A 24,985-nucleotide genomic window follows, 5' to 3' on the forward strand; every position below is an offset into this window, starting at 1 on the left:
AAAGGTTTCTGCAGTAATTTCAGAAAGTATTACTTTACCAAGAGAGTAGTGGATACATGGAATAGTCTTCATGCAGAAGTGGTCGTTGCAAATACAATGAAGGAGTTTAAGCATACATGGGAGAGGCATAAGGCTTTCTTTCATATAAGATAGAGATAGGCATAAGGCTTTCCTTCATATAAGATAGAGATAGGTATAAGGCTATGCTTCATATAAGATAGAGATAGACATAAGGCTATGCACATATGAGATAGAGATAGGTATAAGGCTATACATCATATAAGATAGAGATAGGTATAAGGCTATCCTTCATATAAGATAGAGATAGGTATAAGGCTATCCTTCATATGAGATATAGATAGGTATAAGGCTATGCTTCATATAAGATAGAGATAGGTATAAGGCTATCCTTCATATAAGATAGAGATATGTATAAGGCTATGCTTCATATAAGATAGAGATAGGTATAAGGCTATCCTTCATATGAGATAGAGATAGGCATAAGGTTATGCACATATGAGATAGAGATAGGTATAAGGCTATCCTTCATATGAGATAGAGATAGGTATAAGGATATCCTTCATATAAGATAGAGATAGGTATAAGGCTATGCTTCATATAAGATAGAGACAGGTATAAGGCTTTCCTTCATATGAGATAGAGATAGTTATAATGCCATCTTTCATATAAGATAGAGATAGGCATAAGGCTATCTTTCATATAAGATAGAGATAGGTATAAGGCTATGCTTCATATAAGATAGAGATAGGTATAATACTATCCTTCATATAAGATAGAGATAGGTGCAAGGCTATACTTCATATAAGATAGAGATAGGTATAAGGCTATCCTTCATATAAGATAGAGATAGGCATAAGGCTATGCTTCATATAAGATAGAGATAGGTATAAGGCTATCCTTCATATAAGATAGAGATAGGTATAAGGCTATGCTTCATATAAGATAGAGATAGGCATAAGGCTATGCTTCATATAAGATAGAGATAGGTATAAGGCTATGCTTCATATAAGACAGAGATAGGTATAAGGCTATGCTTCATATAAGATAGAGATAGGCATAAGGCTATGCTTTATATAAGATAGAGCTAGGTATAAGGCTATCCTTCATATAAGATACATAGGTATAAGGCTATACTTCATATAAGATAGAGATAGGTATAAGGCTATCCTTCATAAAAGATAGAGATAGGCATAAGGCTATCCTTCATATAAGATAGATAGGTATAAGGCTACCCTTCATATAAGATAGATAGGTATAAAGCTATACTTCATATAAGATAGATAGGTATAAGGCTATGCTTCATATAAGATAGAGATAGGTATAAGGCTATCCTTCAGGTAAGATGGGGCCAGGGACTATTTATAGTATTCAGAATATTGGGCAGACTAGATGGGCCAAATGATTCTCATCTGCCAACACATTCTATGTTTCTATGTGTTGTTTTAGTCATCTCTGTATAGATCCAATCCATGGATTCTAATGGAATACCCAATTTAGTTTCTCCTGAAAGAGTGATAAGGAAGGAGGTCTTACCCTAATTCAAATATGTCAAATTGATTTTTTAAATACATTTCTTAAAAAACTCTGTAGCCCACTGCAAAGGTGCCAGAAGTCCATGAGAATTGCCGAGTGTATTCTGCTGCCGCACCAATATTTTAGTTATCTTATCAATTTTCCTGCACCATCCATATATCACTCTTGGAGAGGACCCACTACACAGTAAGATACAAAGATATGGATAATACGTAATGACATAATGTTATTTATTTACCTTACATCCTCACAGACAATGCAGCAAGTCTGCCTTCAACATTGTGTATTTTGGACATCTGGAAGATAACATCATTTCCATCAATGGATCCAGAGCCAAGTAAAGAGGCAAATTGGAAATGGAATCCCCAGTTTATTATTAATGGATGAAGTAGCCAAATAATTATTTTTATCAGGTCTTAATAAGACCCTTACACTCTGATCCTAGATCCCTAAGAATCATGGTCCTACATAGATGTTTCCAGGAAATGCGATCAAATGCCTCCAACTCCAACATGGTAAGCATTTGATCAGAATCTGGATATTGTTTGGCTGAGTATATGCATGTGAACCATAATTAAGAACTGACTGATGTCCCCTAGTAAAACTAGTCTGTTCACTGATCAACAGATCCATGCCAACTTCTTCTAAGAAACTGGCACAGGGGCATCATACATCCCAAACACCATATTTTTTCTAAATATATCTATGCAAGAAACCTACACTTGGTGTCCCAGTACAGGAAGTTGTCCTGTTGGCTAAATGTTGCCTCAGACGCCTATGGTGTCACTGTTCTGGACCCATTGCTCTAAGGTGTTCTTGTTCTGATGTAATGTAATCTGCTATGTTATAATCAACTTTGTTGCTGTCCCCTTAAGGAAGCATTGCAGAGTGACCCAGGTGACCTTGATGCCCCAATAGTAGCCCCCAGACCTTATTCTTGTATAGTATAGGGGGGCTGTTCAGAGGCCTAAGGAGAAGAATTCTAAAATCTGCAGCCACTTAAATCTCAGGAGAACCCCATCGCTCAGGTGAAGTTCAAGCCTGGTGGTAAGCACGAAGATCCCAGGGAAAAATAATCTGAAGTCAGTCAGTACACGGTCCCTAATTTAGTGTGGGCTGTCAATAGTCTCAAGTCTGCAGTTTCAGCATCTACAAGTCCCAGCAAGGCGATAGGCTTCCCGGGCTCACTCTGCACTTCTCTCTGTATAAATCCGTACTGTGAAGGCTACAACAACATTCCTGCCTCAGTAAAGATAGTTTTTTGCAGCCTGGCATTGTGGTTATCATTGTCTCCGCCGCTTGGCTCAGGAGATATATCTCAACCTCATGGAGTGTGGAGATTAACATTTCCCTGGCGTCACGAACTGTGCATTCCATTTACATTCAACCCGTTGACACCACATCCACTGATAAATTAGCCACAGTAAATATAATAACGGAATACCACCCTTTGTTATGGGCTTAAATAAAATTGTCTATGTGGCCTTGGATTTCCCTATTGGCATGATAAAGTATAAAGAGGCTTCCCAGGTTGAGCATAGCCAAAGCCTATGGTGACCTTAAGCTGATACTCTAGAATTACAGGCCTTGTTTCTTGGTTTTGTGTTTTTCTCTGATTGACAAGTCTAGCTATCTAAGAACCTGGAATGTCAGCTCATTTGTAGTCACGTACTTGTAATGTTGTTCTAACTACAAGCATACTGCTCAGGTTGAGCCCATTCTTGCTGGTACCTTACTGTGCCCTGTTGGACATTGTCTGAGCTATCCAGTTAATTACATTGTTCTACTTTTCCATTGCCTGAGGAGGTAATATTCTGTGCGGTTAAACCTTTACATTAGGCTCGTAAGATGAGCATAATAAGTCATAGAAGGGAGCGGTTTGCTTGTATGACGTAGGTAGCTGACACATGTCAAAACATAATACTATAGATGGACATGAAAACCACAAAACTGCTCAACCCGATCCTATATACGTCAAGAGGGACTACTGTAGATTTTTCCTTAACCCTTTACTCCAATGCATAAGCTAAGACAATAAGTAGAACTCCTATGAAGGTGACAAATTATTTCATTTCCTCAACTCCTGCAAATATTTATTTGGCCAACTTCTTTCAAAACTGGTAGGACTGGGAATAGGATTGTGTGCCTTCAAAACAAGTACATATTTTGCCTGACAATTAAACATGGTCAAAGTTGGAATAAAACTATATAATATTACAATGGCCAAGACTCTAGCCATGATTCCCTTGTGTTAGGGATCTTCACAACTAGTCTTTTTCAGACTAGCCCCTTAAAGGAGTAGTCCAGTGGTGATTCAGTGGTGAGCAACTTATCCCCTATCCTAAGGATAGGGGATAAGTTGCAGATCGCGGGGGGTCCGACCCCTGGGGCCCCCCGCGATCTCCTGTACGGAGCCCCGACAGCCCGCTGGAAGGGGGCGTGTCGACCTCCGCACGAGGCGGCGGCCGACACGCCCCCTCAATACAACTCTATGGCAGAGCCGAAGCGCTGCCTTCGGCAATCTCCGGCTCTGCCATAGAGATGTATTGAGGGGGCGTGTCGGCCGTTGCCTCGTGCGGGGGTCGACACCCGCTATCTCGGCGGAGAGCCGGGGCCCCGTACAGAGAGATCGCAGGGGGCCCCAGCGGTCGGACCCCCGCGATCTCAAACTTATCCCCTATCCTTAGGATAGGGGATAAGTTTTTCACCACTGGACTACCCCTTTAAGGACGAAGGGTTTTTCCGTTTTAGCATTTTCATTTTTTCCTCATCCCCTTCTAAAAATCATACCGCTTTCAATTTTGCACATAAAATTCCATATGATTGCTTATTTTTTGTGCCACCAATTCTACTTTGCAGTGACATTAGTCATTTTACCAAAAAATCCACGGCGAAACAGAAAAAAAATTCATTGTGCAACAAAATTGAAGAAAAAATGCAATTTTGTAACTTTTGGGGGTTTCCGTTTCTCCCCAGTACATGTTTCGGTATTCTGTAGGTCCGTACGGTAAAATGATACCCTACTTATAGAGATGAGCGAACTTACAGTAAATTCGATTCGTCACGAACTTCTCGGCTCGGCAGTTGATGTCTTTTCCTGCATAAATTAGTTCAGCTTTCAGGTGCTCCCGTGGGCTGAAAAAGGTGGATACAGTCCTAGGAGACTCTTTCCAAGGAATGTATCCACCTTTTCCAGCCCACCGGAGCACCTGAAGGCTGAACTAATTTATGCAGGATAAGTCATCAACTGCCGAGCCAAGAAGTTTGTGACGAATCGAATTTACTGTAAGGTCGCTCATCTCTACCTACTTATATAGGTTTGATTTTCTCGTATTTCTGAAAAAAAATCATAACTACATGCAGGAAAATGTATACGTTAAAAATTCTCATCTTCTGACCCGTATAACCTTTTTTATTTTTCCGCGTATGGGCCGGTATGAGGGCTAATTTTTGGCGCCGTAACCTGAAGTTTTTATTGATACCATTTTTGTATTGATCTGACTTTTTGATCGCTTTTTATTCATTTTTTAATGGTATAAAAAGTGACCAAAAATACTCTATTTTGGACTTTGGAATTTTTTTTCGCATACGCCATTGACTGTGCGGCTTAATTAATGAAATTTTTTTTTATGAGTCAGACATTTCCGCACACGGCAATACCACATATGTTTATTTTTATTTATACCGTTTTTTTTTATGGGAAAAGGGGGGTGATTCAAACTTTTATTAGGGAAGGGGTTAAATGACCTTTATTAACTTTTTATTTCCACTTTTTTTTTTTGCAGTGTTATAGCTCCCTTAGGGGGCTATAACACACAGCACATACTGATCTTTTACACTGATCCCTGCAAAGCCATAGCTTTGAATGGATCAGTGTTATCGGCGGTCGATTGCTCAAGCCTGTATCTCAGGCTTGGAGCAATTAAACGACGATCGGACAAGACAAGGTAAGGGGACCTCCGCTGGTGTGCTAGCTGATCAGGATATCGCGATTATATCGTGATAGTCCCGATCAGCCCAACGGAGCTGCCGGAAGCTTTCACTTTCATTCTAGACGTGGCGATCAACTTTTATCACCACGTCTAAAGGGTTAATAGCGTGCAGCACAACGATCGGTGCCGCACGCTATTAGCCCAGGGTCCCAGCTATCATTAGCCGCCGGGACCAACCTGGTATGACGCGGGGTCAATCCTATAATGGAAAATTCTTTAACTGATGAGAAAATTGGTTTTCTAACTTGGACAACCCATCCAAAATTTCTTCTATGAAAGAACTTTGGTCTGTGGTTATACCTGAGCTATTATTGACAATCTGCCAATAGGATAAGTCAATAGTACAAGTAAACAGTATATCTGGCTATACCAAATAGTCAGTCATATAGGCAGTGGTCCCCAATCCAGTCGACAAGGCTCACCAACATTCCAGGTTTTTCCAGTTACTCCATTGGAATAGAACAGGAAATCCTGTATTGTTGGTGGACCTTGAGGACTGGGTTGGGAACTTCTGGTACACAGGATTATGAGAGCGTTCGGTCTCCTGTTCAGTGAGCAGAGTGATGACAAAGAGCTCTTCAGAGGACCAGTCCTGCATTACACAGACAACCTATTTTAATTGAATAAATAATGTTTCTTTCACCTGTGGAGGAGCTGCAGGGAAATTATACACTTACTACAAGGTTTCCCCATAGATGGAGGTCTAAACAAGTAGAAACTATCAAGAGAACTTCAAGCCCAATACTGCAGTTCAGGCTTCTCAATTTTTTTATGCTAGGATAATATGGTTTATGCATGAAATCACTTTTCATAGTAATAAAGATAAGCTGAACCGAAGGGTGTCTTTTATCAGGAGGCTCACATTGAGGTAATCGAGCAGCACAAGTTCTTTGAAGACGTAAGATGTTTGTCTTATGTTCATGAGTTCACATAAGTAAACTGATTTCTTATCACCCTGCACGAAAGGTCAAACTCTGCGTTATTCTATAGGGCAACTCTCATAGATGACTTCATATGGATTCCATCAAGATTTTTTTTTATATACATAATTCATGTATACAGGATTTACAACATTTAAATGACTATAAAGGGCCTAAACCTTGTAAAATGATGGCAAGAAATAAATAAAGAATGCAAAAACATGGTACTTCATTTACAACTATTATCTTGGCAGGTGGAATTAGTCATATAGATAGCTAAAATCTCTAGTTAGCTCTATAAAGAACCATTTGATTATGGAAATAAACTGCAGAAAGCAGGTGGACAGTGTTTACCCATTGTTCATATTCTTCATACCAGTGGTGTAACAATTAAAGTCACAGGGGGTGCAACCGTGACTGGGTCTGTCAGAGAAGGGAGGCTTGCCCAAGGATCCGGGAGAAGTCTGGTTATGCACCGTCTTTAACTGTGTATGTGTCTTCTGGATGCAGAAACAGATTAAAGCTGTGGTTGAAGCGATATTGGCTCTTTGCCTAATGAGTTCGCTTTGTTGGTCACTGGTTGCTAATAGTAGTGTGGGGGCACCGAAAGGGCATGATAATAGTGTAGGGGCAACAGAAGGGGGCACAGAAGAGGGCTTAGTTACAACATAGGGGCACAGAAGAGGGCCTAGTTACAACATGGGGCATAGAAAGGCCTTATTACTGTGTGAGACATTGTTACTGTTACTAGGCACTATGATTTGGGCCTTGTATAGAAGTGTGGATAGTGCGGAGTGAGGAGCCCAAGATATTTGTCCAGTCATTGATGAGAAAAGTCATCATGGCAGTCTGGGCAAGATCAAGAAGATCAGAAAAATTAATGACTCCAACCAGAGAAAATATCACCTGTGATTCACTGAATGTGACTGCAATGTATTCACTTATATACAGTCTGCCGAGCTTGTGTACAGTTGGTATATATCAATATGGTATATATCAATATAAAGCTGGTGTATGGGGGAATATTGGTCTTTGTGTTAGTAAAGTTTATTCAATAATAGTATGGCAAGAATATTAAGTCATTATTTGGTGGTAAAACATGGTTATAATGTAGCAGTATTATTTGGCCTAAGTAAGGTGGTACCATTTAGTCACTATGTGGTAGAAACATGGTCAGGATTTGGTGGTATTTCTTGTTCCCTGTCGAGGGATATATGGTAATTGATAATATTGGTCTTAGTATACTGACGTTCGCTCGGTATTAATATGACTTGATAAAGGGAGGGCTCACAAAATCTTGTTGCTACAAAAAACAGTTTGTCCAATAAAAAGGGTTTACATGATTCCGCAACATGCTGTGGTTTTCTATATGACAGAGAAAATATTTTTTATTGTACACTAATAATAGCAATAGAAGAATACAGTATTATATTGTACATAGAAAATGATCTAATAGCCATGTTGAGGTGCAGTATGTATGTATATATACTGTGTGTGTGTGTGTGTGTGTGTGTGTGGGGGGGTATCTCTTTAAACCTATTTTATACCATGGCAATGATTTCGTGGGCACCAACAGATACAACAGGTTGACTAATATGTGACAAGCCTTGTATTATATCAGTACATCACACTTATGGCTCTAAGCTTCTCCTAATATTATACTGGTGTTAATGATTGAGAGCTAAGCAGGATCATCTATGTAATGTTACAGAAAAGAGAAAAGAGGAGTTCACTATGTTTTAGAAGAAATAGGTCAGCAGATTGTTATTGCAGCTGAAAGACTTGGATGAGGACTTAAAGAAGCTGATAGCGGACATGTGGTCCTGGATAAAAGATGTAGGATCCACGTCAGCAAAATATAGCTTTTTTTTTTTGTCCATTTTTAATTCTACCTGTATTGAGTTTTTCAGATAATAAATAACGTGTCCTGAACGGTTTAAATCAGAATGGAAGTTTGAGACAAGTAGTTGATACTGGTGGGCTATACAGAAATTACATAGGGTAAAGGAAATGGCCAAAGGGGCATGAAAAAAAGAGGGGTTGAAGTACAACAAGCTCTTCATTTAGATTTTTGCTACAGAGCCCCTTTTACTGCATCTAAACATGTTTCCACCCTTACTTTTCCTTTAGTTTAAGGTGCCCATACACCTTAGACTAAAGTCAGCCAAATCTGCCGGCGTGTTCAGCATACCATCTAAGGTGTATGATGGCCTCCCAACTCTCCACCGAGACAAGACATGCCCCCGCACTCCCACTTCTGTGTTGCTGAGGCAACCAGCACCAGTGTCCCTACTCTCTTTTGGCCAACATTTATAGGTGCCATGATTCTGATCTCAATGGGTACAGAGGGATTTGGGGGACAGAGGGGTCTAGGTCTGGGGGACATAGGGGTCTGGTGGACAGGAAACAGATGGTCTGGGGAAGATATAGTGGTCAGGAGCACAGGGGTCTAGAGGAAAGGAGCCTGGGGGAGAGTTGTCTAGAGACGATACAGTGGTCTGGAGCACAGGGGTCTGAGGTACAGAGGTCTAGGGGACAGGAGCCTGGGGTACCGAGGGGTCTGGGGTACTAAGGAGTACCCTAAATTCACCGCATCACAGCAGTACTTGTAATGAGAAGCCTGAAGCCCAATAGTGTAATGCCATCTGTTGCTTTTGTCCCCTCCCTGTTTATGGCTCTGCTCTCACATTGCAACGGCAGTAAAAATGCTTTCCCTCTAGATTTGTGTGGGTTCCTTAGACCAGTGTTTTCCAAGCATGGTCCTCAAGTAGGTCATGTTTTCAGGATTTCCTTTACAGGTGATATAAATTATGGTCAAGTGTTCTCTTTATGGGATATAATTAAATCATGACCTGTTGGGGGTACTTAAGGACTGCGCGAAACACTGCCTTAGACATTTGGCTGAACACACCAAAGGTAGCTGGTTCAGCTGACTTTAGTCTTAGGTCTAAGAGAAGCTTTGAGTATGATGGTTTTTCGTTCCTAGACCCTATTGTCCTGTGAGGGATAAGCCGACTCCAGAGAACTCTGGCTTTGGCTTACCCCTCCTCTTACAGCAGTGCTCTGCAAACCGTGGACCTCCAGCTGTTGCAAAACTACAACTCACTGGGTATCGCCATAAGGGAGTGTGTGGCATAAAGGCATGTTATTGTGAAAATCTGATAACACACCATACATTTCAAATGGTTAAGAAAGGAATCCAAAAAGAAAAAGAAGCACAACATAAAAGCGCACAGCCAAATATCATTGAACAATGTATATACATCAATCTTTATTGTAAACTAATCAGACAGACATTTAAAAACATTTAAAAAGGCCCAAAGTCCATACCACAACAGGGGGGGAGCCACAAGAACCCCCCCAGGGCACCTGTCCTATCTGTAATGTCTTGCACTATCCCTACTGGCCCAGCACTACAATCATCATCTATTACAATATCATCAATATCATCCAAGAACAACAGTAAACATAAAACCTGTGCAACATGCTGTACTAAGTATCAATAGACCAATAGGACCCTGGGTGACTAAAATGAGCCAAGGACAGCAGATGAAGGGCATAGATCCAAGCAGGTGCCCTCCTGATGTGGTTAAGAAAGGAGACAACTGTGCAATACAATCTATTGGATACATATGACTGAAATTTACAAAGATCAATTCCTTACAATGTGTTGCAGCATTTGTCGCACGTCACAGAAAGAAAGGGGATTTTATGTCAATGCAGGATAGAATGAACTGATGAACACACCATAGTAAGTAGCACAAGAAAGCAAATTCCACTTGCAATAAAATCACGCATGTTAATGAGCGTTATGTAAATGAGCTCATTACTGATTGTCCTTTGTTAATGACAGATATTTGTGAAAGGTGCGCTCTCACCTGCAGGCACTTGATATGATGCCGGTACAATATTTATTACAGTCAGTGAGGAATGGTGTAAAATAGGGGAAAGGCAATTGTTTTCACAGTTATCTCACAATTACTAATCCTTTCAAACAGTGTGAAGTCTGTCATGTGCAAGTAATTTCACTGGTGCGCCTTTATTCCTCTTAGTAACATTTCTACGAAAAACTAAATGTAAAAAATAAATTTAAAAAAAGGTAAAATAGAAGGATAAATTGGTATAATAGAAGAACCCCTCAAAAAAACAAAAAAAAACAACAAAAAATGTTACATGCTTTTCTATTATTGTACTTTAAAAAAACTTTTTAACAAAATAAGTTTGTTTAAAATTGTCCTGTTCTGACCCTATAACTTTCAAATTTTTTTGTATATAGGGCTGCATAAGGGTCATTTTTTTGCACCGTGATCTGTAGTACAGTAAGGAGCATGAAGGTGGACATTATTAAACAGTAAGGGGCACAAAAGGGGCATTATTACAGGGTGGGGCATAAAGAGGAACACTATTACTGTGTAAAGAATAAAATGAGCGCTATTACTGACAGGCAGCAATGAAAAGATCACTGTTACAGTATATGTGGGTGCTATTACTGACAGGCAGCAATGATAAGATCACTGTTATAGTATATGTAGGTGCTATTACTGACATGCAGCACTGAAAAGATCACTGTTATAGTATATGTGGGCGTTATTACTGACAGGCAGCACTGAGAAGATCACTGTTATAGTATATGTAGGTGCTATTACTGACAGGCAGCACTGAAAAGATCACTGTTATAGTATATGTGGGCGCTATTACTGACAGGCAGCACTGAGAAGATCACTGTTATAGTATATGTGGGTGTATTACTGAAAGGCAGCACTAAGAAGATCACTTTTATAGTATATGTGGGTGTATTACTGACAGGCAGCACTGAGAAGATCACTGTTATAGTATATGTGGGCGTTATTACTGACAGGCAGCAATAAGAAGATCACTGTTATAGTATATGTAGGTGCTATTACTGACAGGCAGCACTGAAAAGATCACTGTTATAGTATATGTAGGCACTATTACTGAAAGGCAGCTGTTACGCCGAGCGGTCCGGGTCCCTGCTCCTCCCCGGAGCGCTCGCGGCGTTTTCCTCTCTGCAGTGCCCCGGTCAGACCCGCTGACCGGGAGCGCTGCACTGACACTGCCAGCGGGGATGCGATTCGCATAGCGGGACGCACCCGCTTGCGAATCGCACCCCAAGCTACTCACCTGTCCCGGTCCCCGGCTGTCACGTTCTGGCGCACGTGGCTCCGCTCTCTAGGGCGCACGTGCGCCAGCTATCTAAAATTTAAAGGGACAGTGCACCACTGATTGGTGCCTGGCCCAATCACTGTAATTAACTCCCACTTGCTCCACGCCTATATAACCTCACTTCCCCTTCCCAGTATTGCCGGATCTTGTTGCCTTGTGCCAGAGAAAGCGTTTTGTGTATGTCCCAAGCCTGTGTTCCAGACCTTCTGCTGTTGCCCCTGACTACGACCCTTGCTGCCCTGACCTTCTGCTACGTCCGACCTTGCTCTTGCCTTGTCCTTCTGTACCGCGCCTGTCTCAGCAGTCAGAGAGGTTGAGCCGTTACCGGTGGATACGACCTGGTTGCTACCGCCGCTGCAAGACCATCCCGCTTTGCGGCGGGCTCTGGTGAATACCAGTAGCAACTTAGAACCGGTCCACCGGTACGGTCCACGCCAATCCCTCTCTGACACAGAGGATCCACCTCCAGCCTGCCGAATCCTAACAGCAGCACTGAGAAGATCATTGTAATAGTATATGTGGGTGTATTACTGACAGGCAGCACTGAGGAGATCACTGTTATAGTATATGTGGGCCCGTTGAATTCAACAGGATTCTGCTGCACTGTGCACATGGCAGAATTTCTGTGCCATATGTTTCCAGCACGGAAATTATATTTTCTGTGTCCGCACAAAGAATGAACACGTTCTTATTTTTGTGCGGAGTCCGCACAGAATGCATAGCTATCTGTGAAATGGCGCATTCCTGTGCAGCCCTAGAGCCGGCATATTATGCCTGTGCCCCGCAGTTTTTGGAATATCCGCACGGAGATTCTCAGTGTGGACATTCTGTTGTGTGAACATAGCCTTTTAGTATATGTGGGCGCTATTACTGATAGGTAGCATTGAGAAGATGACTGTTTATCTGTGTGCAGTAACTATTACTGTATAGAGAACTAGGTGACAATATTAGGTTAGGGCTACATGGCAAAATGAGGTCGCACAGTCAAAGATCGCCATGTTGTTCTCCTTGAATCGTGCTGAATCTCAGCTAATGTAAGTAAATGTGGTAACATGTAGAGAAATCCAGCGAAAATCAGTTCTTGCTCTTCAGGTGGTTTATTAAACCCTTAAAACGGCATCTGCTTTCTGTGACTCTGTGGTTTCCTGTGACCCTGTGGTTTCCTGTGACCCTGTGTTTTCCTGTGACCCTGTGACCATACATTTTATGATGCTGTTTTGCACTGGATTTCTCTACATGTGTCCTTACAAGTTGCTGTTGCTCCACAGCTGTCTGTGCACTTCCTTCTTGCAAAGGGGGAGCTGAGCTGATTTGCAATAAAAGGGGTCACATTGTGACCCCCAAATTACCGCAGCCACAAATTCATTCTTGATGGAATTACTGCAGTTCTCATGTTGTAGTCACAACATTTTGCCGTTTGTAGCGCAATCCCATTTACTCACATTAGCTGAGATGCAGCACAATTCAGGGAGTGCAACATAGTGATCTTTGGTAACGCAATCTGGGGGCCCCATTTAAAATTTTTGCCCATGGCCACACAGTCTAAAACGGCCCTGACCTTTTAGTGGATTTTTGGCTGCAGGCTGAGCTCAACTTTGCCAGTATTGATCTTACTCCAAGTTGCATATGACTGTGCCATCCTTGCAACTTCTCTGCAATCACAACTGTAATAAAGCCAAGTCACAGCAGACAAGTCGCACAAATATTTTGGTTGCGGAACTAAGATGCAATTTGATGTCGCATGACACATGTTGCTTTGTGGCCGCAGCCTTATTCACACCTTGCAGCCATGTCATTGTTGTTACTGCAATTTTTGAAGTTGCCGCAGTAGGTTGTGGTTTTGGCTTTATATCCTCAAAGTTGCAGTGAAAAAAGAGGGTTTTTTCCATAGACTATTAAAGAGCTAAATATCACACACAAAGGCGCCACCAGGGTCATAATTGCAATGTGTGGCACCATAAGTTGTAGCACTACCAATCTCAGTATGTGCCACCAGCACTTATGGCTTGACCAGGACAAATCTATCATTTCCATACAGAAACAAAGCTGTTCATTGTTTGAGGCTGTTACGTATTAGTACATAGGTCCCTCAAGTTACAATAATAATTGGTTCCAGGATGACCATTGTATGTTGAAACCACTGTATGTTGAGACCATAACTTGTTAAAAATCTGGTAATTGGCTATGAAGTCCAAAATGTCATCCAAAAATAGGAAAAAATGAGGACTAAATAGATAACTAATACAGATAAAGCAAGTCCTTACATATAAAAGTAAGAAGGATCTGCTGGAAGCTGTAAATCACTGTCTATGTAGAGGACAGGAGCTTCATCAGGGTCCTGTACAGTACACAGTGTCCCAAAAAAGTAAAATAGAGCCACCCCCACCTGGTGTCCAAAGGAGCAGCTAACTGGGGCGGTACACCTGTCAAACCGTAACGCAGGTGTCCTAAGGCGAGCTCATGGAGCACAGAAACCACCCGTGGAGCAGAAGGGCTAAAGAGTAGTCCATAATGTAGTACTTCCCTGTACTGTAGGGGGCGCTAACAGAGAGCCAGTCAGTGCATGTACTTCAGTAATACTGGGGTTTTACCAGTAAAATGCCCATTCTGATTGGTTGGTTCTTCCCACCATTGACACGTTTCACAGATCTGGACTGTCTGTACATTGTATGTTGAGTCTGGTTTCAAGTTACTGTGGTCCAGAAAAGACCATTGTATGTTGAAACTATTGTATGTTGAGGCCAGAGTAAGTTGAGGGATCACTGTATAATATCAGACGACACATTTCCAATTGTTCTTTTTCCCAAACAACCTTATGTTTACAGAAGTATTCTGGGCTATATCATAGCCCTGCTCTGTTAAGGCATGTGTACAGTATAGCTGCTATTGGGAACAGCAGACAGCATGTACTCTGTGGATGGTGTGCAAGCACGTACCACACCATATTGCTCCCTTCTTCCAAGAGAGAATAGGAAATACATGTCAAGACAGCCATGCTAACTGTAAACAAAGGCACATCTGATGTATCACAGAAACAGGATTTAGAAAAGGAAGCGTAAACCATCTGGGTATAGACGCCAAAGACGACCGCACTGTCCTGACATCATTGAGACACATACAGTAAACTAGGTTTAATAAGCCATGATATGAACTACATGTTTTCAGCTCCCTCTATTGTATCTATTACATTGTTTATGTGAGTGAGGCTCTTAATGTTGCTTTTTTGTGACATACAGTTGCAAGAAAAAGTATGTGAACCCTTTGGAATTATATGGATTTCAGCACAAATTGGTCATAAAATGTGATCTGATCTTCATCTAAGGGTGGGTTCACACTACGTTTTGTCCCATACGGGAGCGCATACGGCAGGAGGGAGCTAAAAGCTCGCGCTCCCGTATGTGACCGTATGCGCTCCCGTATGCCATTCACTTCAATGAGCCGACCGGAGTGAAACGTTCGGTCCGGTCGGCTCATTTTTGCGCCGTATGCGCTTTTACAACCGGACCTAAAACCGTGGTCAACCACGGTTTTAGGTCCATTTGTAAAAGCGCATACGGCGCAAAAATGAGCCGACCGGACCGAACGTTTCACTCCGGTCGGCTCATTGAAGTGAATGGCATACAGGAGCGCATACGGTCACATACGGGAGCGCGAGCTTTTAGCTCCCTCCTGCCGTATGCGCTCCCGTATGGGACAAAACGTAGTGTGGACCCAGCCTAACACAGTCTGCTTAAACTAATAACACACAAAGAATTAAATATTGACATGTTTTTATTGAACACAACATGTAAAAATTCACAGTGCAGGTGGAAAAAGTATGTGAACCCTTGGATTTAACCCCTTAAGGACCGGAGGTTTTTCCGTTTTTGCATTTTCGTTTTTTGCTCCTTGCCTTTAAAAAATCATAACTCTTTCAAATTTACACCTAAAAATCCATATGATGGCTTATTTTTTGCGACACCAATTCTACTTTGTAATGACGTCAGTCATTTTGCCCAAAAATCTATGGTGAAGCGGGAAAAAAAAATCATTGTGCGACAAAATTGAAAAAAAAACGCTGTTTTGTAACTTTTGGGGGCTTCCGTTTCTACGTAGTACATTTTTCGGTAAAAATGACACCTGATATGTATTCTGTAGGTCCATACGATTAAAATGATACCCTACTTATATAGGTTTGATTTTGTCGGACTTCTGGAAAAAATCACAACTACATGCAGGAAAATTAATACGTTTAAAATTGTCATCTTCTGACCCCTATAACTTTTTTATTTTTCTGTGTATGGGGCGGTATGAGGGCTCATTTTTTGCGCCGTGATCTGAAGTTTTTAACGGTACCATTTTTGCATTGATAGGACTTATTGATCATTATTGATGACTTATTGATGATTTATTCATTTTTAAATGATATAAAAAGTGACCAAAAATGCACTATTTTGGACTTTGGAATTTTTTTGCGCGCACGCCATTGACCGAGCGGTTTAATTAATGATATATTTTTATAATTCGGACATTTCCGCACGCGCTGATACCACATATGTTTATTTTTATTTTTATTTACACTGTGTTTTTTTTTTTATTGGAAAAGGGGGGTGATTCAAACTTTTAATAGGGGAGGAGTTAAATGACCTTTATTCACTTTTTTTTTCCACTTTTTTTTTGCAGTGTTATAGGTCCCATAGGGACCTATAACACTGCACACACTGATCTTCTATGTTGATCACTGGTTTCTCATAAGAAACCAGTGATCAACGATTCTGCCGGATGACTGCTCATGCCTGGATCTCAGGCACTGAGCAGTCATTCGGCGATCGGACAGCGAGGAGGCAGGAAGGGGCCCTCCCGCTGTCCTGTCAGCTGTTCGGGATGCCGCGATTAGCCGCGGCTATCCCGAACAGCCCGACTGAGCTAGCCGGGAACTTTCACTTTCACTTTTAGCCGCGCGGCTCAGCTTTGAGCGCGCGGCTAAAGGGTTAATAGCGCGCGGCGCCGCGATCGGCGCTGCGCGCTATTAGAGGCGGGTCCCGGCTTCACTATGACGCCGGGCCCGCCATGATATGACGCGGGGTTACTGTGTAACCCCGCGTTATATCAGAAGAGCAGGACCAATGACGTACCGGTACGTCATTGGTCCTTAAGGGGTTAATAACTGGTTGAACCTCCTTTGGCAGCAATAACTTCAAGCAAACGTTTCCTGTAGTTGCAGATCAGACAGGCACAACGGTCAGGAGTCATTTTTGACCATTCCTCTTTACAGCACAGTTTCAGTTCAGCAATATTCTTGGGATGTCTGGTGTGAATCGCTTGAGGTCATGTCACAGTATCTCAATCGGGTTGAGGTCAGGAATCTGACTGGGCCAATTCAGAAGGCGTATATTCTTCTGTTTAAGCCATCCTGTTGTTGATTTACTTCTATGCTTTGGGTTGTTCTTCTGTTGCAAAACCCATCTTCTGTTGAGCTACAGCTGGTGGACAGATAGCCTTAAGTTATCGTGCAAAATGTCTTGATAAACTTGGGAATTAATTTTTTCTTCGATGATAGCAATCTGTCCAGGTGCTGACGCAGCAAAGCAGCCCCAAACCACCATACTTCACAGTTGGGATGAGGTTTTGATGTTGGTGTGCTGTGCCTATATTTCTCCACACATAGTATTGTGTGTTTCTTCCAAACAACTCAACTTTGGTTTCATCTGTCGACAGAATATTTTGCCAGTACTGCTGTGGAACATCCAGGTGCTCTTGTGCAAACTGTAAACGTGCAGCAATGTTTTTTTAGACAGCAGTGGCTTCCTCTGTGGTATCCTCCCATTAAATCCATTCTTGTTTAGTGTTTTACGTATCGTAGATTCGCTAACAGGGATGTTAGCATATGCCAGATACTTGTTTAAGTCTTTAGAAGACACTCTAGGATTCTTCTTCACCTCATTGAGCAGGCTGCGCTGTTCTCTTGCAGTCATCTTTACAGGACAGCCATTCCTAGGGAAAGTAGCAGCAGTGCTGAACTTTCTCCATTTATAGACAATTTGTCTTTCCAGCTGTGCCAACAATTCTTAATCATAGGTCTTCTGAGAGCTCTTTTGTGCGAGGCATCATTCATATCAGGCAATGCTTCTTGTGAAAAGCAAACCCAGAACTGATGGGTGTTTTTATAGGGCAGGGCAGCTGTAACCAACACCTCCAATCTCATCTCATTGATTGGACTCCAGTTGGATGACACCTCACTCCAATTAGCTCTTGGAGATGTCATTAGTCTAGGGGTTCACATACTTTTTCCACCTGCACTGTGAATGTTTACATGGTTTGTTCAATAAAAACATGGTAATATTTAATTCTGTGTGTGTTATTAGTTTAAGCAGACTGTGATTGTCTAATGTTGTCTGAGGAAGATCAGATCACATTTTATGACCAATTTGTGCAGAAATCCATATAATGCCAAAGGGTTCACATCCTTTTTCTTGCAACTGTATATGGGTAAATAAATATTTGCATGTAAATCATTGATATTATATACATAACTACGGATGAGCGAATCAAATCTGACAAATCCGAGTTTCTTACGAATTTCAGGAACAATCGCTTCATTAAACTCCATTTAGTGCTGTCAAGGCTCCAGGGCATCTAAAATGGCAGATCCACATATTGGGGCAAGGAATCCAGGGAAGGTGGGGAACAAGGGTCGGTGGGATGACCCTGAATCACATGTAGCATGCAGCCTATCAGCAGCCAGCCACCCCTGTGATGTCACAGCCCTATATAATCGGCAGCCATCTTGCAGCCAGTCACATCAGCGTTCTATTGCAGAGAGAGACGGACAGATAGCAGTGTGTGTTGCACAGAAAAGCTTTTTTACAGCAGCGCTTCACCTCATGCCCAAATTCAGCCTGGAAGCACTGATAGGGACAGGAGTGAGATTTAGAGAAAGTGCAATTTTGGGTGTAGTACACAGCGACTGTGTGCTGCAGCACTGGTGTGTGCAACAACTGAAAAGCTAATAGTAGCCAGCCAGAAAGGGTGAACAGAGCACTAAAGTGTATTGTCCTCCCTGTATTAAAGGGTACTCCACTGGATTTGTTAACAACTTAAACAGATTTGTTAACAACTTCTATTTAAAATTCTTAACCCTTCCAGTACTTATCAGCTGTATATTCCAGAGGAAGTTCTTTTCTTTTTGAATTTCTTTTGAGTCTGACCACAGTGCTCTCTGCTGACACCTCTGTCTATGTCAGGAACTGTCCAGAGTAGAAGTAAATCCCCACAGCAAACCTATCCTGCTTCGGACAGTTCCTAAAATGGATAGAGTTGTCAGCAGAAAGCACTATGGTCAGACAGAAAATAAAATAAAAAAGAAAAGAACTTCCTGTGGAGCATACAGCACCTTATAAGTACTGGAAGGATTAAGATCTTTAAATAGAAGTAATTTACAAATCTGTTTAACTTTCTGGCACCAGTTTATTTAAAAATAAAATGTTTTCCAGAGTACCCCTGTAAGTGTAACCTGTGCATACATCTAAATGGTGTACTATTTTTTTCCTGTTTAAGTCTTAAGGGCCTAGATGCTGTGAAAGGCCAGCCAAAAGTACACACCTGCTGGTGTTGTAGACAAATACTGTTTTAAGCGTACTGGAGCGCATTGTCCTCCCCTCATAAGTGCATACCACATACATACATCTAAGTCAGGGGTCTCAAACTCCCGGTCCGCGGGCCATTTGCGGCCCACGGAATTAAATTTTGCGGGCCGCACCAGGGATGTGCAAGCAGCGCTAAATGCCGGAAGACTTCACACAAGACTTGATGGGGGTCAATCATCTGCATTCGTGATCAAAACCCCCCGCCCCGTCCAATAGAGCCCATTTCCTTCACTTACCCCGCCCTCCTCCCCCCTGTCTCTGGTTGACCGGCCGGCCCAAGTCTGATGAGGGACGTTGCGCATGTGGCATCCCTCCGCAGACCTGTGCAGGAGGACATCAGTGACGCCACTCGCCAGGCCGGCGGCGGAGAGGAGAAGCGCAGAACAGGTAAGTGTGTCTATGTGTGTGTGTGTGTGTGTGTCGGGGGGGGGGGGGGGGGCACAATGCTACCTAATGTGGGAAACATGCTACCTTCCTAATGTGAGGAAACCGCTACCTTCCTAATGTGGGGAACATGCTACCTTCCTAATGTGGGGAATCCGCTACCTTCCTAATGTGGGGAACATGACACTTTCCTAATGTGGGGAAACTGGTACCCTCCTAATGTGGGGAAACTGCTACCTTCCTAATGTGGGGAAACTGCTACCTTCCTAATGTGGGGAAACTGCTGCCTACCTAATGCTCCCCCCCCCCAGAAGTAGCACCCCCATCATCTGTCAGCTCACGCTATTACCACAGGGTAGGTAGGGGGAATGGGGTGGGGGGTTGCTGGTGGATGATGGGGCATTATATGTGAGGGGGGTATGGGAGGTGGTGTTGCAAGCATTCAGGCTCCTGAAGCAGACACTGTTGAGGAACCTGAGGAGGACATCAGTGACATGCAGACAACTCGATGATGATGAAGCCGATCACACTTGCAGAAGGGGCTTCATCACCATCAGGAGAAGAGGGTTACAGGTTGCACGTGAGGCAACAGCTGAGCCAGCAAGGTGGTAGCATGGTTGTCAGTCAGCATGGTGGCAGAAATGGAAAGTCTGGAGCCAAACGTGCCAGGGGAAGATCACCTGCTTTGTGGCAGCATACCTTCCCGGGAGGTAGTGGAACAGGGTTTCCTGGAGTCGGCGGCAGTAGCAGTCAATCATTGTGGACTGTTGGTGGGAAAACCAGCTACTCGGCGGTGTGGCAGTTTTTCATCAAGCACCCGGAGGATGTTAACCTGGCCACATGCAAGATGTGTCGGCAAAAGGGTCCCAATGTTGGCATTACGGCCCTGCGTCAACATATGCAGTGTCACCATAAAGCGGCCTGGGAGAACCGTGGCTCCGATGCAGTGGCACGCCGCTCCCTGTTTCAGCCAGCCAAAGCTCCACCACCTCAGCCGAAGGGAGCTGTGTGCCATACCCATCTTTTGTCGCTCCAGATACTCCTGCTCCTCCTACTTCGAATCAGTCATTCCGACAGCATTCTGTCGGCAAAGCCATGTTCAAGAGATGTATGCGCCCACTCATCCAACGGTGCAGAAGCTGAATCTGCTCCTGTCCAAGTTGCTGGTGTTGCAGTCCCTCCCTTTTCAAGTGGTGGACTCTGCAACTTTCAGAGAACTGATGGCTTGTGCCGAGCCGAGGTGGAGAGTCCCAAGCCATCATTTTTTTTTTTTTTTTGCAAAGAAGGCAGTACCAGCCCTGCACAATTTTGTGGAACAGTAGGTGAGCCAGTCATTGAGCCTGTCGGTGTGTACACAAGTGCATGGCAGCACCCACATGTGGAGCTGTCACTACAGTTAGAGACAATACATATCCTGTACGGTCCACTGGGTGAATGTGGCTCCTGCACAGCCATAACAGCAACTTGGACAGGTCAGACCGCTTTTGCCTCCACGCTCTCAGGCCGTTGGTCCTGTGACAGTGTGCGACTCCGCCTCCTCATCCTCCACTGTGTCCTCATCCTTCACTGCACGGACAAGTCTCAGTGCCCCTCCAGCATACCATGTGTGCAGGGCACGGCGGTGTCATGCAGTTCTTCACATTGTTTTCCTTGGTGTAGAGAGTCACACGGGAGGAACTGCTAAAAGTCATTCATCAAGAAATCGAAACATGGCTTACCCCACAAAAACTGAAAATGTGAACCATGGTGACCGACAACGGGAAGAACATCTTGTCTGCTCTGCGACAAGGAAGCCTGAGACATGCGCCCTGCATGGTACACGTGTTCAATCTGGTTGTCAAGTGGTTCCTGATGTGTTCCCCTCCCCCATCTGCAAGACATCCTAACAATGGGAAGGAAACTTTGCATGCACTTATGCCACTCGTACACCGCAACGCACACCCTCCTTGAGCTGCAGCATCAGAACGGTATCCTCCAACATAGTCTGATTTGCGACATTTCCATATATTGGAATTCCACCTTCCATATGTTGGACCGACTGTACAGAGAAAAACCATCACCGATTTCTTGATGATCCAAGCGGATAGGGGGACTTCCCTCTGTAACTTTAATGTCAACCAGTGGCAGCTCATACGTGACACCTGCAGTTTGCTCAGGCCCTTTTAGGAAGCCAACTCATTAGTCAGTCACCTGGTTTACGGGATGAACGACGTAATTCCACTGCTTCATTTCTTACAACATGTGTTGAAAACGATGGCTGGTCAGGGCACTGGAGATGTGGTGCCTACATCTCAGGGCCACATGAGCCCTAAGGTGGCTGAACTGGAGGAGGAGAAGGAGGTGGTGGTGAGACACAGTGGAGCACAGTTTAGGTTTTGCGAGATGTGTGGTTTTTCTAGTCATCTGACAGGAGAGGAGGAGCAGGAGCAGCCAGAGGAGATAGAGGGTTATGAGGAAGGTGAGACAGAGGACCCAGACACACCGTGACAGTATGCAGTAGAGATGGAGGCAGGGAGTTCCTCCGAGTCACTTGCACAAATGGCACAATGCATTCTCACTTTCTTGTGTAGTGATTGCCGAATTGTCATTATTCGTCAGCGGGATGACTTCTGGCTCTCCACCTTATTGGACCCTCGCTACCGGCACAAAATGGGGGCCTTTTTTACACCCTGTCACGATGCCGGCTGGCAGGTAGTGGATCCTCTGTGCCAGAGAGGGATTGGCGTGGACCGTGCTAGTGGACCGGTTCTAAGCCACTACTGGTTTTCACCAGAGCCCGCCGCAAAGCGGGATGGTCTTGCTGCGGCGGTAGTGACCAGGTCGTATCCACTAGCAACGGCTCACCTCTCTGGCTGCTGAAGATAGGCGCGGTACAAGGGAGTAGGCAGAAGCAAGGTCGGACGTAGCAGAAGGTCGGGGCAGGCAGCAAGGATCGTAGTCAGGGGCAACGGCAGAAGGTCTGGAACACAGGCTAGGAACACACAAGGAACGCTTTCACTGGCACAATGGCAACAAGATCCGGCAAGGGAGTGCAGGGGAAGTGAGGTGATATAGGGAAGTGCACAGGTGAACACACTAATTGGAACCACTGCGCCAATCAGCGGCGCAGTGGCCCTTTAAATCGCAGAGACCCGGCGCGCGCGCGCCCTAGGGAGCGGGGCCGCGCGCGCCGGGACAGAACAGACGGAGAGCGAGTCAGGTAGGGGAGCCGGGGTGCGCATCGCGAGCGGGCGCTACCCGCATCGCGAATCGCATCCCGGCTGGCAGCGGAATCGCAGCGCCCCGGGTCAGAGGACGTGACCGGAGCGCTGCAGCGGGGGGAGTGAAGCGAGCGCTCCGGGGAGGAGCGGGGACCCGGAGCGCTCGGCGTAACAGTACCCCCCCCCTTGGGTCTCCCCCTCTTCTTAGAGCCTGAGAACCTGAGGAGCAGACTTTTGTCTAGGATGTTGTCCTCAGGTTCCCAGGATCTCTCTTCAGGACCACAACCCTCCCAGTCCACTAAAAAAAAATTTTTCCCTCTGACCTTTTTGGCAGCTAAGATTTCTTTGACCGAGAAGATGTCCGAGGAGCCGGAAACAGGAGTGGGAGGAACAGATTTGGGAGAAAAACGGTTGAGGGTGAGTGGTTTGAGAAGAGAGACGTGAAAGGCATTAGGGATACGAAGGGAAGGAGGAAGAAGAAGTTTATAAGAGACAGGATTAATTTGACACAAAATTTTGAAAGGACCAAGATAGCGTGGTCCCAACTTGTAGCTAGGGACACGGAAGCGGACATATTTAGCGGAGAGCCATACCTTGTCTCCAGGGGAAAAAACGGGAGGGGCTCTTCTTTTCTTATCCGCGAACTTCTTCATGCGTGATGAAGCCTGTAAGAGAGAATTTTGGGTCTCTCTCCATATGATGGAAAGGTCACGAGAAATTTCATCCACAGCGGGCAGACCAGAGGGCAAGGGAGTAGGGAGGGGGGGAAGAGGGTGACGGCCGTACACCACGAAAAATGGGGATTTGGAGGAAGACTCAGAGACCCTGAAGTTATACGAGAATTCGGCCCATGGGAGGAGATCTGCCCAGTCATCCTGGCGGGAGGAAACAAAATGTCGCAAATAATCACCCAAGATCTGGTTAATTCTTTCTACTTGTCCATTGGACTGGGGATGATATGCAGAAGAAAAATTTAATTTAATCTTGAGTTGTTTACAGAGAGCCCTCCAGAATTTAGACACGAATTGGACGCCTCTATCCGAGACAATCTGCGTAGGCAACCCGTGAAGACGAAAAATGTGTACAAAAAATTGTTTAGCCAACTGAGGCGCAGAAGGAAGACCAGGAAGAGGGATGAAATGTGCCATTTTGGAGAATCGATCAACGACCACCCAAATAACAGTGTTGCCACGGGAAGGGGGTAAATCAGTAATAAAATCCATACCAATCAGAGACCAAGGCTGTTCGGGGACAGGCAGAGGATGAAGAAAACCAGCGGGCTTCTGGCGAGGAGTCTTATCCCGGGCACAGATAGTGCAGGCTCGCACAAAGTCCACAATATCCGTCTCCAGAGTCGGCCACCAATAGAAGCGGGAGATGAGTTGCACAGATTTCTTGATACCCGCATGACCTGCGAGATGGGAGGAGTGACCCCATTTGAGGATTCCGAGGCGTTGGCGAGGAGAAACAAAGGTCTTTCCTGGAGGAGTCTGCCTGATGGAGGCAGGAGAAGTGGAGATCAGGCAGTCAGGTGGAATGATGTGTTGCGGAGAGAGTTCAACTTCTGAGGCATCCGAGGAACGAGAGAGAGCATCGGCCCTAATGTTCTTATCGGCAGGACGAAAGTGAATCTCAAAATTAAATCGGGCAAAGAACAGAGACCACCGGGCCTGGCGAGGATTCAGCCGTTGGGCAGACTGGAGGTAGGAGAGGTTCTTGTGGTCGGTGTAGATAATAACAGGAGAACTTGATCCCTCCAACAGATGCCTCCATTCCTCAAGTGCTAATTTAATGGCTAGAAGCTCTCGATCCCCGATGGAGTAGTTCCTCTCCGCTGGAGAGAAGGTCCTAGAGAAAAAACCACAAGTGACAGCATGCCCGGAAGAATTTTTTTGTAGAAGAACAGCTCCAGCTCCCACTGAGGAGGCATCAACCTCCAATAGGAAGGGTTTGGAAGGGTCAGGTCTGGAGAGGACGGGAGCCGAAGAAAAGGCAGACTTGAGTCGTTTAAAGGCGTCTTCTGCTTGAGGAGGCCAGGACTTGGGATCAGCATTTTTTTTGGTTAAGGCCACGATAGGAGCCACAATGGTAGAAAAATGTGGAATAAATTGCCTGTAATAATTGGC

General features: G+C 44.3%; 1 protein-coding gene and 1 long non-coding RNA gene across 15 annotated transcripts in view; one reads left to right on the plus strand and one right to left on the minus strand.

Moving 5' to 3' along the window:
- PDE4D (phosphodiesterase 4D) overlaps positions 1-24,985 on the minus strand; it is an 846,931-nt gene that overhangs the window by 104,050 nt on the left and 717,896 nt on the right. The gene's annotated exons all lie outside the window — the stretch shown is intronic.
- Positions 1-24,985, plus strand: part of LOC130291776 (uncharacterized) — a 69,778-nt gene that overhangs the window by 26,546 nt on the left and 18,247 nt on the right. Inside the window, exon 3 of one of the 2 annotated variants that reach the window (XR_008848028.1) lies at positions 1,808-2,069. The exons of the other annotated variant lie outside the window; for it this stretch is intronic. This is a non-coding gene — a long non-coding RNA (uncharacterized LOC130291776). The remainder of the gene's footprint in view (positions 1-1,807; positions 2,070-24,985) is intronic. 2 annotated transcript variants of the gene reach the window in all.

Source organism: Hyla sarda, chromosome 1 (genome assembly GCF_029499605.1).
Source record: "Hyla sarda isolate aHylSar1 chromosome 1, aHylSar1.hap1, whole genome shotgun sequence".
In the NCBI taxonomy this organism is placed as follows: Eukaryota; Metazoa; Chordata; class Amphibia; order Anura; family Hylidae; genus Hyla; species Hyla sarda.